The 17,944-nt window shown below is 36.1% G+C and overlaps 1 long non-coding RNA gene across 1 annotated transcript; it reads right to left on the reverse strand.

Moving 5' to 3' along the window:
- Positions 1-6,171: 6,171 nt before the first annotated feature.
- Positions 6,172-14,949, reverse strand: LOC123383003. Its single transcript, XR_006592155.1, has 3 exons — positions 14,816-14,949; positions 13,690-13,898; positions 6,172-6,479 (listed from the first exon to the last, which is right to left on the reverse strand). It is a non-coding gene; the product is annotated as an uncharacterized LOC123383003 (long non-coding RNA).
- Positions 14,950-17,944: the final 2,995 nt, after the last annotated feature.

The raw sequence follows: 17,944 nt of genomic DNA on the forward strand, positions 1-17,944 counted from the left end.
ACTCAACTTGTACCCCTCCAGCTCTCATGGGGCACCAGGAACACCATTTCCTCCCCTGTCCCTTGAAGCCTAGGGAAATAATGAATTCATGCTGTATTTAGTCCATAGATAACACATTGATTCCATAAACTTTTCCTACACTCTTATAATAAGAACTCCATTAAATTGTCTTTAAATCCCAGCTTAGTATGTCTTTTGCATTGTGCTGGGACTCTGATAGATCACGCCAGACAGAAATCCATCAGTTAACAAATAGAAAAACCTTCAACAATTTCCTAGAACCCTAGAAAGGATGGTGATCACGAATGCAATCTATGTGAGTGATGCTTTCATAAACAGCAGAGTATCAACCGTGAGATTTTGGTGTCGGAAAATCTCCAGTCTTTGTGAGGGGACATTAGTATTTCTAAGGCTTCTTTCCAGCTCTGACAGAGGACCAGAGTATCATCATATTAGCAAAGGAAGGATTCAAAACATGGGATATAACTGAACAACATGACTAGCTGAAGAAAAACAAGAAAAAACGTACGTATGAAAATTAAACTGAATACATTGAAAGCACATTTGAGTAGCCCAGAAAACTGCAGAGGGATCAAAGATAGAAACATGCTGAAGGGCAGAATAAGACAGGTTTTGCATCGGTGGCATGGATTTGTGGACCTCTCTCAACTATATTACTATTAGAGTAAGGTTGGTCTGAGACTGTCTCAATTCGGTCAGTTTTTAATTTCATCCTAACGTAATAATAGTGCCCCCTTGTACTATGAAAAAGTGTCATTCTACATTAAGATGACACAATTCCTGAACTTCACTGTTTCCCCATCGGTATTTCTTGATCTCACTACAAAGATTTATTGGCCCAGGCTGCTCAGATCTCTGCATCACGGGGTAAAAGACCAGAGAGCACAGATTTTGTTTACAGATGAGTCTCTGGACAATAAGAAGCCACTCTAAACGGTGTTTACTATGGCTTTTCATGCTCTGTTAGGAACATTAGATTTATAACTACGTTTGAAAAAATCTGAGAAATATTGAGCATGAATGCAGTGTAACCAAAATTGGAATTTGAAAAGCTTCACCAGTAACTTGGTGGATAATAGATTGTTGTGTGGAGATGCCATGGGAAGGAATAGTGGACTCTGCAGAAATTTGGGAATGACATCACATAAATACAACTTGAAAAACTGGAACTAGAAAGTAGAAGCATATTTTCTGTAAATGAACTGTCAAAGACTAGCAATATTTTGAATGTAGGGATGAAAGATATGAACAGAAAATAGATGCAACTTTAGACTTCCACGCTAAATGACTGAGTACATATCATTATCATTGGTTAGGACCAATCAAATTAAAGGCTACATGTCTTTGGGCAAAAGAAAGCGTGCTCAGTATTTGACATAATAAGAATAGATGACTTGGTGTACTTCATGTTTTATCTCAGAGATATATAAACGTGGTAAGAATATGTCGTTCCCACTGTTTCAATAAGAAAAAAGCTGGGGCACCTGGGTGGCTCAGTCGGTTGAGGGTCCGACTTGGGCTCAGGTCATGATCTCAAGGTTCGTGGGTTCAAGCCCCGCATCAGTCTCTGTACTGATAGCTCAGAGCCTGGAGCCTGCTTCAGATTCCGTGTCCCTCTCTCTCTGCCCCTCCCTTATTCACACTTTGTCTGTCTGTCTGTCTGTCTCTCTCTCAAAAATAAATAAACATTAAAAATTTTTTCAAAAGAAATAAAAAGAAAAAAGCTAACTAGGTGCAAATTTATGATTTGCCCAAAGATTAGATTGCAGAGCAAACAGATAACAGGCGGTGTGGAGTGATATTGGTGCCTACAGGGGGAAAAACAACTCAACGTATTTGGTGGATATGCTATTGAATTCCATGTAGGCCAGTGGGAAGATTGGCCTAGACGTTTTAAATAAATGTCAAAAGACACAGGCTTAATCCTTCACCACTACAATAATAAGTGTAGAAAAACAACAAAACAAAACAAAAATAACATAGTAGCTGAGAATGTGGTATTATCTGCTAAGGACAGATTCTTCCCGGGGAGGAGTGTGAAAGAAAGATCCACAACCTAGTGAAGAGACCCAAAGACAAGCAGGGAACAAACACTGAGTAAAACCCTTTGGCAAATTGACTCACTCCATAAACACAAGTAAGCAATAAAGCAATTCGAAGACTCTGGAACACTGAGGGTAAAGAAAATAATAACAAACCTCAAACTCAGTCCAATGACTGACTGTATGAGCACAAATTCCCACACTAAAGACCTAACAGAAGGAAAGTCATACTCATTCTCAAGCATAGATAAATATACTTCAGTATTTACTGTCCTATATAACACATAGGGTTTTCAATCAAAAATAATGAGGCATATCAAAAGGCAAGAAAACACACATTCTGAAGACAAAACAATTTTCAGAATCAAAATCAAGTTACGCATAGATAATGAAACCAACAGAAAGGGGATTTAGGGGCTCCTGTGTTACTCAGTAGGTTAAGTGTCCAACTTCAGCTCAGGTCATGATCTCCCAGTTCATGAGTTTGAGCCCCAATATTGGGCTCTGTGCTGACAGCTCAGAGACTGAAGCTTGTTTCAGATTCTGTGTCTCCTTCTCTCTGTCTCCCTCTCTGTCTGCCTCTTCCCCCACTGGCACTCTCTCTCTCTCATTCTCTCTCAAAAATAAATAAACATTTAATTTTTTAAAAAAAGAAAGAGGATTTAAAATAATATTAATATGCCAAAGTCTCCAACAGGAAAAGTAGAAAGTATGTAGGATCAAATATAAATCACTTCAGCAGATACATGGAAACTATAAGAATCACATAAATAGAAATGTCAGATTTTTTTTAAAAAAAACGCAGAAACAAATAATAAACAGACTTATAAATGTCTTGATAAGCTTACCAGGAGGAAAGTATCAGTGAGTTTGGACACAGGTCAACAGAAATTTTACAAACTAAAATGCAAGGAAAAAAGTAGAAAAAAATAAAATAAACAGAGAACCCAAGAGCTATGGGAAAATATCAAGAGTTTAACAAACTGGATTCCTAGCTGGAGAAAAGGGAGGCAATAAAGCATAAGAAATAGATGACAGTAAAAGAAATGACTCAAAAAATGCAAATTAGTGGCAGTCACCAAACCACAGAAGCTCAGAAAACATCAAAGAGGATAAGTAAAAAACACACAAACACTGTCCCCAGGGCATGCTGTGTTTAAACCTCTGCAAATTAAGAAGCAAAAGAAAATCTTAAAGGGGAGTCAAGGGGCAGGCATTACCAGTGTAATTATTATTTGCAAAGGAAGAAAGATAAGAATTACAAAAGACAGTTCTTTTAAAAAAGCATGTGAAAAAATAAAGCCTTTCTCAAAATAACAAAATTCAAGAGATTTGATTGTCAACAGCATATTCTATAAGAAGGAATTTCTTCAAAAAGATATATGAAATAGGGGTGTAAGAGGTTCAGGAAGATTCGAGTGCTTGGTGACAAGGATATCTTGTAAGGGATTTTTTAGGGTGATGGAACTGAGTGGTACAGAGGTGATGCATATAGGATCATTCGCGTGTCAAGTCTCACACACTGTACATCACAAACAGAAGACATTATGCACGTTTTTAAAAAATAAACCAGAATGTTGGTATTTTGATTAGATATATGTAAGACTAAAGAGAAAGAACAACGCGTGCATAGTGAACACTACTTGATAAATTCTGACACTACAGTGTTGAATAAATTAGTAAATACCGTATGGTGTATGGGAGTCTAGTTTTTCACCGTTGGAGAAGGAAGCCAGAAGGAATAAGAAGGAAGGAGATGCTAGAAGGAATCGTGTAGAACTGGATTAAAATCAGATATATCAGTATGAACTCATCGGTATCTAATATATATTTAAAAAGAGAGATAAAAAAATAATTATAGACTCTGTGGGTTAGCATACAAACATTTATTTCTAGCCTTGTCACTGAGTAGGCCTAGAAGAAGTGACACCCCAGTAACAATGAAAACCCCTAGTGCCCAGATATTGTTACTCTAATTCCATTCTTTGATTAAAGCAAAGTAAGATCCTTGGAGAAATCCTGAATCTAAGCCTAGGGCAGGGGAAGATACAAGAAATGCCTGGAGCATCTCCTAGTGCAAGAAAGTAAGGAGATGTTCTATTAAAAAAAAAAAAAAAGCAGATGTTGAAGTCTTGTCAAAAGGACACAAAAGTCAAAAAGAGCTCTCAATGGCCAGAATATCAAAGTAAACGGTGATGGTATTAAATTACAACCCAAAGAGTAAAATAAATATTCATGACTCCATACTAATATAAATAAATGAGGGAGAAGGAACAACTCTTCCTTATAGGAGTATTATAAATATTAACCTTGGAAGGAGCAAGAGAAGTAAAAAGTCATTATTGGAAGGCCACCATAATAATAGCTGCTGCCAAGATCCACTAACAAATGCTAAAATTGGTGGGCAAACCTTTAACTAGGAAACCGATAGCTGGGTGGCATCAGAATATCTCCCACATACACATATTATATTGTGGTGCTTTATATAGGTCCAAATTCTCCGATATTTTCCTCTTCAGAATGTGGGCCTTCATACACCTGCCTTGGTTGTGGCTGGGAATAAGAGCTCACATCTAAGGAGTAGTGTCTGGAAAGGGAGAAAATAGACTACTTTGCAGTGGAGAAGCCAGGAAGACACAACGTCAAACAAGTGTTTATGTTTAACATAACCAAAATGAGTTATGTTGATATCATGCGCCTGGAAGGATGTAAGAGAAAGGAGCTTCACCTTCGGGGTATGCCTCCCCAGATTTTGCAGTCCCTGCCTAATCATGACAACACATCAGGCAAACTCAAATTGAGACATGTTCTTCCAATTATTTACCAATACTTTTCAAAAGTATCTTCATGAAAATTTTTGAACAAAGACACAGTGTTTTGCTGAGGTTGCTAGAATATCATTACATAGTTCCCATTGACAGCAAGTTCTGATAACACATCCTACCTTTTAGGTGTCTTAATATGAAGAAAACGAGGGTCTATACAACTGAAGAATTCAGAAGGAGCACAATGCAACCTCTAGCTGATGAGTGCACAGTCTGAATGTGTGAAAATATGGACAGTGGGCAATTTTTTCCCCTTACATAGTTATTGTTTTTGTAATAATTAAAAATTACAGTAACTGGCTAAATTTTCCATTCTTCACCAATGCATTAAATTTGTACTTAGAGTTATAAAATGTGAAAGAATTTAGTATTGATTTTTTTAATATAGCACAGTTCCCTACTTTCAGATTAATCTTATGAAAGTTTATTTAAAAAGTCATAAAATTGAAACTGAGGGAGCAAATTTGAACATAATATTTGAAATAAGCTCAAGAAATCAGTCTTATCATTATGAAATTTCCAGATAATTGAGTAAAATGCAATTCCGCACACAAAAAAGTCTATAAAATTAAGACTATTATTGGCCTATCTGTAAGACCTTGGTTGAAACCTACAAAACTTTTTTTTTTTTTACAAATAAACAATGGTTTTGAGAATCATGGTGCTTGTTAAAGAAACTTTATAAACAGAGCTTAAAACCTACATGATTCATCATCATCAAAAATTAAAACAAGGGATGTATGTTAAAAAAAATAAAGCACTAATAAAATCATTCAAATTAACAACTCATGAAATATTTTGCTTTTCACAGCTATTCCAGAAAGTAAATGTTGGATGATGGAGTAGAAACCCTTTCCCTATTTCTCCTGTTAAATATGGGTGAAATACCTGGACATTCTATATAAAACAAAGATAAACAAATTCTGAAAAGTAGAGGAAATAATAAGGGACTTACCAAATGACCAGGCAGAGAGTTCCTTGGGTTTTGTTTTGTTTTGTTTCTTCCATATTTCTCAGACTGAGTTCAACAATGACTCAGAAGCCAACAATGTAGAAACACCAAGAGGTACAGATAAAAAGGCCCATGGAGGCTACTCTCTCCAGCCAAAGGACCAGGAATAGGGCAGCCTCAAAAGGCAGAAAACAATTAGATGCTAACCACCCGGCTTCTGGCAAACACCAAGGAAGGGTACAGCTCCCTCCACTCACACCCCAAAGGCCCAGCGGGGAGCTTAGACTGTACTCTTACTCCCCCTCCAATTTCTGCCCTGGTGGTTTCAGAGAAGGCTGAGTGAAAGGCTACAAGTTTCATCCCTGCATAACCCCTTCCCTTAGAAGACTACATGGAAAGGTCGGACCTGCACCCAACCCAGTGGTAAAGAGACACCTCTCCCTCTTCTGGCTGGGGCAGTGTCAGAGAAAGTCCAGTGGAGACATGCACTCCCAAACTCACCCACCATAGAGGAGGCCCTTCTACTTTCTGCACCCCTAATGTTAACAGAGGTCAAATGGAAAACCCAGAATTACACATACCTTACACTAACGAGGTGGTGTTCCTTTCCTTTTCTCTGGAGTGGTATCACAGTGCCTGCTAAAACACAAGATTTAAATAATACAAAAGTCTCATGTACTTAATAACAATAATGATTCCTGTATTTCAATGGAAAATCACTCTTGTACTAATGAGGAAATTTTCAAAAGGCCTGAGTAAAAAAAAAAAAGGAAACATGTTTACAGCAAGATGACAAAAACATTAGAAATATCTGACAAGGATTTGAACCATAAATCTTAGGCATCATAAAAAAAAATAAAAAATCTAGATAAAGATTTCAAAAGAGCTTTTATGAAGAACTTCAACAAACTACAAGAAAACTCAAAAAGACAACTTAATTAATTTATATTACAACAACCAATAGGTCAAAGAGATCAAAAGGGATATAAAAATTATCTTGAAACAAATGACATGGGAAACACAACATATCAAGTGTATGGCATCCTGCAAGAGATACTCTGAGAGGAAAGTTTCTAGCAATATATCATAAATTAATAAATTAAAAAGATCTCAAATATACAACTTAACTGTATACCTCAGGGAATTAGAAAAGGATGGAAAAATTAAGCATACAACGTTAGCAAAATAAAAAACCTAATAGAGATTGGGTTGGAAATAAATGAAATATAGACCAGGAAAATAATTGAAAGGATCAACAAAACATAGAGCTAATTTTTTAAAAGATAAATAAAACTAACAAATCTTTAGTCAGACTAACTAGGAAAAAAAGAGAGAAGGCTCAAAATTAGAAACTAAAGAGGAGACATTACAACTGATACTTCAGAAATACATAGGATTATGAGACTACTATGAGCAACTATATGAGAACAAATTGGATAAACTATAAGAAGGATAAATTCTTTAAAACACACAATCTACCAAAAATGAACTTGGAGAAATAGAAAATCTGAACAGATCTATAATGTGTAAAGAGACTGAATCATAATCAAAATCTTTCCAATACAGAAAACCCCAGGACCAGCTGGCTTTGTGGTTGAATTCCACCACACAATTAAGAAGAAATTAACACAATCCTTCTTTTAAGAAGAATCCTTCTTTTAAGAAGACTTTAGTCTTTAAAAATGTTGAGCACTTCCAGACTCATTCTAGGAGGTCAGCAATACCCTGGTACCAAAGCCAGATAAGGACACTACAAAAAGCTAGACCAGTATCAGTGATTAATGTAGTTGTAAAAATTATCAAAAAATATTAGCAAACCAAATTCAAGAACATATTAAAAGGATTAGTCACAATCATCAAGTGGGATTTAGCCTTGGAATGAAATAATGGTTCAACATATGCAAATCAATAAATGTAATACATCATATTAATGGAATAAAAGATAAAAAAAATGTGATAATCACAATAGATGAAGAAAAAGCATTTGACAAAATAGAACATACTTTCATGTTAAAAACACTCACTGAAGTAGGTATAGAAGGAACAGACCTCAACATAAGAAAGGCCATATATGACAAACCCACAGCTAACATTACACTCAATGGTGAAATTTTGAAAACTTTTCCTCCAAGATCAGGAATAAGGCAAAGATGCCCACTCTCACCATTTTTATTCAATATAATACTATAATAAGTCCTAGCTACAGCAGTTAGGTAAGACAGGCAAATAAAAGACATCCAAATTGGAAAAGAAGAATTTAAATTCTCATTATTTGCAGATGGCATAATTTTATACATATAAAATCTCAAAACTCAACCAAAAACTCCTGAAACTGATCAGCAAAATCAGTAAAGTTGCAGTACATAAAGTCAGCACAGAAAAAATAATTGCCTTCCTACAGATTAATAATGAAACATCTGAAAAAAATTATCCCATTCACAATAGCATCAATAATAATAAAATACCTAGGAATAAGCTTAAATACAGAAATAAAGATCATACGAAATAACTACAAGGTTTTGCTGAAAAAAAATATTGAAGAAGACACAAATGGAAAGACATCCCATGTTCATGGATTGGAAGAGTTAATATTCTTAAAATTTTAAACTACCCCAAACCATTTATAGATTCTATGCAATCCCTATCCAAATTCTAATGATTCCTCTTTAGAAAAATAGAAAAATTAAGTAAATATAATTCATAATTGCTCAAAAACTAAAACACTTAGGTAAAACTAACCAAACATATGTGAGACTTATAAGCTAAAAACTACAAAATGCTGATGAAAGTAATTAAATAAGATCTAAATAAAGAGATATGCCTCTTTAATGGGCTAGAATACTCAATTTAGTAAAGATGTCAAGTCTTCTCAAACTGATGAGCAGGCCTAAAAGAAATTCTACCAAAATATCAGCTACATTTTTTGTAGATATGGACAAGATTACCCTTAAATTTATATGAAAAGAAAAGGAACTAGATTAGTTCAAAGAATTTTGAAAAAATAAATAAACAGAAGAAATACTCTGTCCCAATTCCAGTCTTATTATATAGCTATAGTAATCAAGATGGTGTGTTATAGATGAAGGGACACATGAAAACATAAATGGAACAAAATAGAGCACCCAAAAATAGCCCCATGCAACATAGTCAAATAATATTTAAAAGCAATTTAATGCAGAAAGATTAATCTTTTCTACAAATAATGCTGATGTATTGGATATCTATAGATTTAAAAAAAGGAAACTAGGTATAAACCTCACATCCTATAAGAAAAAAATAAACTAAAATTGTTTATAGATCTATATGTAAATGTGAAACTAGAATACTTTTAGAGAATAACATAGGAGAAAAATCCATGATATGTTGCCTGGTGAAGAGTCCTTAGGCATGATAACCAAAACATAAAATACATAAGGCAAAACATTTAATGAACCAAAATTCTTGCAGTCAAAATTATTGATCTGCAGAAGACCCTGTTAAAAAGATGAAAAGATAAATTAGAGTGGGAGAAGATACTTTGAAGCCAAAAATTTGACAAAGGACTAGTTTTTAGAATATATAAAGAACTCTCAAAACTCAACCATACAATAGCAAATAATCCAAAGTGAATACAGCCAAAAGATATAGATACTTCACTATTCAGTGTACATCTTGTATTTCCGGAACCTCTCTGTTGAGATTACCCATATTCCAAGTGCTCAAAAGCATGTGCGGCTAGTTACTACCACATTGTACAAAGCAGACTTAGATCCTTCATAAACATAGCCAACTTCCCTTGGCAGACATTATTATTCTCCAGAATAATTGATAACTTCTGCAACACATTCCACAGCCCCATCCCTCTCACTAGCCCATTGCTAATGGGTCACGACACACTTCGTGCTGTACCAGGACGTGGTTTTGGAACCTCTCCCCACCGCTCTCCGGGCAGCAGAACAACCGAGCAGTGTGTTACGTGGAGGAGACACATTATTGAGAAGCAATGGAAAGCAGGTGCAGATGGTCCCTCTTGCACAGGCCCCTCCCAAGGCATCTAGAGGGTTAGCGGTGTCCATGCGTACTCACATCTCTTGAATGTTTTAGAGATCTTTTAAATTCAGTTGTTTTAGACAGATGTCTTTTGCATTCTTTTCTTTCACACTTCCTTTCATATGCGGAGTGCTGTTGGAAAGGCCAAGGGCTTTTGGGGAGCATGGGAAGCAGGGTTTAGGCTTACTAGGATACATTTATGTCATTCACCATCAATTCCATTCAGAGGCTTTGGGTGGGTTCAGATGAAGTATATAAAGATCCATGTTTCACATATCCCAAGCGTAAACAATAGGAGACAAATTGCAATGGACCATGCTGGAAGAAAAACTAAATTATCTTCCTATTCCCTTTATATAAAACAATAATGCAAAGTCATGGTCACATAAAAAAAAAAGAAAAATATATGAGTGAAAAATTAAAGGATGACATACAGGTATATGAAACTATTAGTAAATGTTTGTTCTATTTTTCTGAACTTTCTGATGTTTATATTTATTAGCTTATTAAAGTGTATAATTTGTTGTGATTTCCTTTCTATTCTACTATTCACTTTTGAATTTAATTTGTACTCTTAATTTTCTTTAATTTTTCTTAGTGAAGGCCCTCCACATTGCATAAACCACAAAACCTAGATTTTTCTAACTGCTCATGATTTCATGAGCAATCAATTGACTCATTCAACTTGCGGTCTCTGTTCATTGTGTGTTAAAGCAAAACTTTATTATGGCAAACTTAAGAAGAGGTCTTGCTGTTAGACACTAATCACAATTTGTTTCCATAATTTTTTCTATTAAAATTGTCTTCATGACTAATAGAGAATGTCAAAAATTATTAAAAAATAAAAGAATATCTACTGTTGTAGTGCAACATGACGATTATACGGATGCTCTAGCAGTTGACAAACTCAAACAGAGGTGAGCTGGTATACCGGCTGTCAATGAAAAAGGCATCATGTGGTATGTTTACCGATTTCCATCGGAGAAATACTCCCTCAAGGGTCCATTTCAAGTTACTCTGCTTTTAGGGCGCAATCCGCTCTCTTCAGGTGGCTCCAGCCTCAGCACACCACTACAGTTGGACTTCAGGGAAACTCCTGTTCGTGTTGATGAAGAGATTCAGCAAAGTCGCAGGATATAAAATCAACGCACAGAAACCGGTTGCATTCCTCTACACCAACAATGATGCAACGGAAAGAGGAATCAAGGAATCGATCCCATTTACAATTGCACCAGAAACCATCAAATACCTAGGAATAAATCTAACCAAAGAGGTGAAAAATCTATACACTGAAAACTGCAGAAAGCTTATGAAAGAGATTGAAGAAGACACAGACAAATGGAAACATACGTTGGTGAAGAGAATGGAATGCTCAGATCATGAATGTCTTCCGTCCTTAACCACCCGCCACGCTTCCACTTGTTGGGCCCACATTCACTTCCTGACTTGCAGTTTATGTCTCTGTTTGGTTCTGTTTTGACATAGAAGTCACAAATGGTCACTTGCTTTTAAAAGCTCAATTGGAAAGAGTTAAGTCCTCTGTAAATATGGACAAGTCAATGTGGCTCCATTACCCACATTGGCTCCAATGTGTGATTACAGGTGGTAAACGACAGACAGATAAGGCCCCCAAACGCGTTTCAGCGTTGATAAAACATGACTCTCAAAGCCTGTGGAGCTAAAACCACCCTCATGAGGAGTGCTCTAACTCGCAAGGGACAAAACATCAATTAAATATGTAGGGCCAAAAACAGGAGTCAGTGATTTTGCATAATGCCAATCCACAAGGAAATTTGAAACTTGGTATACAAGAAAAAGTACATAGGCATATATAAATAAGTCTCTGCAACCAAAATTCAGGGTCATATATGGAAATCATTCATATTTCCATGGTTCATTTTATGTTCAATACAAATGGCTCCACCTTTTCCCTTCTCCTTGCCATTGTACACTGGGAGCACCCCATAAAATAAGGTCAGCATCCTAACTTATTTTCCTATCTCTTGTCTTGCCTCCCCACCCCACTCCCACCCCTACTTACTTCATCTTCCGTACTTCCCCCAGAAACATGTGAGACAATTCTCTGTCATTACCTTACTTAAAATGTTAAAAGAAATCTCTATTGTCTAACATATATAGATTAACTAGCTAATCGTGGTAGAAGAAGACTTAACAGGGTGGCCTAAGTTTCCTTTTCAGTTTTTCTTCTAAGTTCTTAATCACATAACTCTACATTCTGCTTATACAGAAACTATCACTTGCTTTTCTGAAACACACACACACACACATGCAAAGAGCTCTCATTTAAATCTCTTACATCTCTCTGCTGATATCTGAAGTAACTGTATTCCCCTTAACCTTTCTAGTCTTGTGAAAACTCATTTGTCTGTGACCAAGTATCATCCTTTGTAAGACATTGCCAAGAAAAAGTGGTTAAAATCCCTTCTCCTCTATTATATGCTAGAGCAAAGAGCCCTTTGTGTACTTATGTGTTCCCTAATCCATTACAGTTAATGTGTAGGGGCAATTTTAATGTTTAATAAGGTATTTGAGCATCGTTGCACTGAACATTATTAAAGGGAGGCCATTTCTATTCATATTTTATTCCCGTCACCCAGGCACATTGCTCAATAAATATTTGCCGAATGAGTGAATGAATGTTGGATATGCCTGGGTGTTGACATGACATAAATTTTGCTCTAAAACAATAGTAAAAATGACCTGTGACAATAACTCCAAGGCTAAGAAGTGGTGATTTACTACTAGGACATATTTATATCTTGTGCAACTGATGGCTTTGGCTTCTTTCATCAATATTGTTGCAATTCATTTATATGCAATCATATGCCCTATAAATCTTAGTTTGCTGAAGTTCATGCAATATATCAAATCATAGTCTCCAATTTTAAGTATTTTTGGTTTTTATCCTTTTGCAACCATAATTCAAAATGTCTCTTAAGAACATTAACAACGTTAAGGATAAAAATATATCCTGTGTTATTAGAAGACAATTGTTAGAAATATAGTAGTTATGACCAGTCTGAGACTTTTTATGAATGAAAAGTTATCCCCCTACCCATCAGATTTTATGATCTAATCCTTTCCTAACTTTTAGAATTTAGACCTGACCATGGATATACAAACATATTTCTGTTGGTATTAAATTAAGGTCACTTCATATACCAATTTAAACTATAGTTAAATTATTTCAAAACAGAGATTTTTTCATTTGTTTTTAGGGAAATTGTGATTATAAGTTCATTATTTTTTAGAGCAGAAAGATGCTTTTGGGTAGGTAACTAGTGCTGATATCTAATTACCAAGGAAGGAACACTGTCTAATGAATGAGTCAGAGTCAAAGAGAGCAAATCCAATGCCCTTCAGTGATTTTGGAAGTAAATACAGGAATCTGAAACTACAAGGTAACGGAAAGTTAGGATACAAAAATGAACTGCATTTAGTAAATGATACAAAACCACACAGTGATTCAAAGGATATCAGTGTTTGTTGAATCAATTGATATTATTTTCCTATATTACTTTCAATCACAGTATATATGCATTATATTTTTAAATAGAATACATTGACAGCCTCTGACAAATACTTTGGATGCATTTTCTGTTTCAAATGCATTTAAAATGATCACAGAATTAGATAATTTTATTTCCTATCTGACTGGAATGATTTCCTTTCCTTCCTTGGTGTAGTAGCACACTGCTTTCCATGTGCCAGACATTCTGAGTCCTCCCATTTCATACCCTTCCCTATGGTTCTGTTCATATTTCTATTATAGCACTTCCTACATTTTCCTGCAGATTACCTGTTTCTATTTCTCTCTCTCCATTGTTACAACAAAAATCTCTTCAAATTTATGAATTGGATTTCAATTCAAAAAATGTAAGCAACCCTAGCACTGTGTTGTTTCATTGCCAGCACTTGGTTCTCCATAACTGACATTCTGTGTCTCTTTTTTGAAGCAGTGGCCAGTGGAACATTGCAAAATGCACAGAGGTAGTCAATTCTCAGCTCCTGCGGGAGGTGAAAATGCCACAGGTTAGCTGCAAGGGAATTCCTTACGTAAAAGGTTCTAGTCACAAGGTGAATACTAGATCTAAAAGTTTTAGGCTTCTTTTTTATTTCTCACTTTTTAAAGTTATTTTTAATGTTTATTTATTTTTGAAACAGAGACAGAGTGCAAGCAAGGGAGGGGCAGAGAGAGAGGGAGACACAGAATCCGAAGCAGGCTCCAGGCTCTTAGCTGTCAGCACAGAGCCTGATGAGGGGCTTCAACCCATGAACATGAGATCATGACCTGAACCGAAGTCGGAGGCTTAACCAACTGAGCCACCCAGAGCCCCTAGGCTTCTAACACCTAAATTGTTAGGACCCAGTGTGTTGGAAAGCTATTTTACTCTTTTAAAGTTGTAAAGGGTTCCTTTACAATGATATTCACTTCTGAAATTAAACTTGAAAACATGCTAGAAGAAACATAGCTGCCTTTTTCAGGGAAACTTCTCAATAAGAATGCATTATAAGAGGATATTAATGGAAAGTAGGAACTTAGATTCCAAAATTCAAGTGAATGTGAAAACTCAAAGGGAAGATTAAGACCACTATGTGGAAATTTCAAAGTAATTGGACAGGAACCATTTTAAGGGCTGTGATATCCAAAAGGAAGATGAAAAGTAACAGGGAGTAAAAAACACTGAAGGTCTGTTTTTTGAAAGCATCACTTTGCAGAAAGAAAGATTCCAAATCCAAGCGTCTCCCTCTTCTATCCACGAGGGAGGGGAATGCGGGGCTCTTTTTTTTTTTCACTTTAAGTCTAGAAAGAGAAGCTTTAATATGACCATTAGAAACTTAGTCCCACAGTTTGGGGAGGTAGAAGACTAGGTGTGACCCACACACAACAGATCCGGGAGGTCAGGGCTGGGCATTTCTCTAACCTCAGAGTATGAAAGAGACGGTTCAGTTGGGATTTTCTTGCACTCCAAATGTTGACAGGGTCACCCAGGCACAGGTGTAAGTGGTGGTGTGAGGAACGGAGCCCATGGAAGCCATGTTAAAGTTTGTAGGGGGACTTCCTGGAAGGGTAACACCAGAGGAATAGAATGGTTGGAAAGGCAGTTGAGAAACGGGGAGATCCAGAGAGAACCCTCAGGAAAAAAAAAAAAAGAAGCCATTCTTGAACCCCTAGGGAAAGAATTAGCTTTAACTTTCAGCAGGCTGGGAGTATAGCAAGTCATTTTATGACAGGACCTGTCAAGAAACAGTATTCAGACCTTTTATCTGAAGTCAGCCATTCATCTGAGAAGGAAGTGTGTGAGAATAAGAGAAGAGGTAATAATGCTTCCTTCTAGAATCACGTGTTCCCTCTCACAGCAAGCTTCTATGTGGAGAAAGGAAGTCCACTGAGACAGTGTCTGTACCTTAAAGTCACAACGGAGCTTTTGTCACTAGAAGCCAGCAGAAAAGTAATTTACGCCACTCTGTGGAACAGGTTAAATGAGGACCAAAATAAAACTAATTTCCAATTACATCTCAAGCTCTGCTTATTGGCTATAGCTGGTACAGTATGTTTTACAGTATGATTAGCTAGCTCAGTGATTGTTGAAACAGTATTTAATAATTTAATATGAAATGTTTTCTGCTACATGGAAAGTTGTAATTGAATTGTTCCTGTGCTTTTGTAATACAAATTAAATCCAGACTAACACAGGCATCTTAAAAGGCGAAGAGTTTGTGTATGGGTTTCCAGCCCGGCTTTGTCAACTCTCAGCTCAGGAATTAGTGTGAGGACGGACGTGAGCCAGGTTTGCTAAGATTGCCCTGTGGAGAAAGCAAACTGCTACATTCTGTTTCCTCCGTACTCCACGTATGAGTGAGAGAGAGAAAACTTCTGTTTCCTTAAAGGATTTCAGTAGAGATAGAGCTTATGTGCAGTGAACTTCGGAGACCCCAGATGCACGATTCAAGCAGAAAAGGTTTTGATAAATTAAGTGAAGAAGAAAGTAATCTGATCTTTCTCATGTACCCTAGGCTGTTTTTGTCCCACATTATTCAGTTTTTTAATTTGTTCCTTGTCGCATTAATTTCTCCCAGAGTGCTCATTGTATTTGCACCCACAGCTACCCAAAATCCTTAATTAGAAAATAAGTATCATCGTAAGACATCTGACCCTTGAATAATATGAGGGTTATGGGTACTGATCTTCATGCAGTTGAAAATTCCATATATAACTTTTGACTCCCCCTAAAACTTCTGGTAGTCTACTCTTAACTGGAAGCCTTATGAATAACATAACCAGTCAATGAACACATTCTTTGTATATTATTTTATACTTTGTTCTTACAATACAGCAGGCTAGGGAAAAGAAAATGTTATTAAGAAAATCATAAGGAAGATGGGGCGCCTAGGTGGCTCAGTGGGTTGGGAGTCCAACTCTTGCTTTCAGCTCAGGTCCTGATCCCAGGGTTGTGGGATCGAGCCCGACATCGGACTCTGTGCTGAGCGTGGAGCCTGCATGAGATTCTTTCTCACTCCACCCCTCTCCTCTGCTCGTTCTCTTTCTCTCTCCCTCTGCCCTTCTCCCCTGATCGTGCTCTCTCTCTCTCTCTCTCTCTCTCTCTCTCTCAAATTAAAGGGAAAAAAAAGGAAAATCATAAGGAAGAGAAAATTAATTTATAATAATGTATTGTTAAAAAATCTGCCTATACCTGTTGAATCACCTTATTGTACACCTGAAACTAATAGAACACTATCAAACTATACTGAAATTAATTTTTTTAAATAAAAAAGACCAAAAGACAATCTACCTGTATGTAACTGGACTGCATAGTTTAAACCCCTGCTGTTCAAGGGTCACTCTACATTATGACAGTTTTCAGTTAACAGCATGAGTGTAGGTATTGAATAGGGCCGGCCTAGGAGTTTCTTAGTTTCTCTTTCCATCTAGAATGTGAGTGGAGTAGGTCATATTCAAATATAACTCCTTTATTACAGGAAATATTTCTTGACTAGAATTAAGGGTAGAAACACAGTTTCCTTCCATTAGGCAAAGGTGGCAAAGTTACAATAAATTCTGTGTGGTAGAAACTACAAATATAAGCCTGATTGGTTTTATTTACTTTATTTTAATATTCTATAGAATAAATTTGACATGTTACACTGTGTAAGTTTAAGACATACAGTGTGTTATTTTAATAAATTTATATATTGTAATATGATTGTCATGATAGCAATATCAATCACCTTACATAATTATACTACAATATTATTGTCTATATTCATTATACTGTGCCTTAGATCTCTATGGCTTATTTACTACTCATTATGTTTGTTCCTTTAAACACCATCAATCTAATCCCCACCCCCATCCTCTTGTAACCACCATTTTACTCTGTTTTTTACGGGTTTGATTTTGTTTAGAGTCCACATATAAATGAGATCACAGAGTACTTGTATTTTGTACAGCAAGAGAAACAATTAACAAAATGAAAAGAAAAACCTACAAAATGAGAGAAAATGTTTGCAAACCATATACCAGATAAGGGGTTAATATCCCAAATACGTAAAGAACTCATACAATTTAGCAACAACAACAACAAAAGTTTGATTAAAAATGGGAAGAACAAAATAGGCCTTTTTCCAAAGTAGGTCTACAATGGCTACCAGGCACATGAAACGATGCTCAACATCACTAATCATCACGGACATTCAAATCAAAACCGTAATGAGGTTTGCCTCCCACCTGGTAGAATGACTACCATCAAAAAGGCAAGAGACAACAGGTACTGGTGATGTGGTCAAAAGGAAACACTTAAATATTGTTGGTGTTAAACATGGTGTTCCACATGGTGTTGGAATGTAAATTGTCCCAACCACTACGGAAAACAATATGAAGGCTCCTCAAAAAATTAAAAATCAGTCTAACATATAATGCAACAATTCCACTTCTGCATATATACCCCAAAGCAATGAAAGCAGTATTTCAGTTGGAAATATACAAATGAATGAAGCGATGTGCTACCTATATCAATGGAGTATTATTCAGCCATATGAAAGGTGGATTTCTT

The sequence above is a fragment of the Felis catus genome, chromosome F2, assembly GCF_018350175.1.
Source record: "Felis catus isolate Fca126 chromosome F2, F.catus_Fca126_mat1.0, whole genome shotgun sequence".
Lineage (NCBI taxonomy): Eukaryota > Metazoa > Chordata > Mammalia > Carnivora > Felidae > Felis > Felis catus.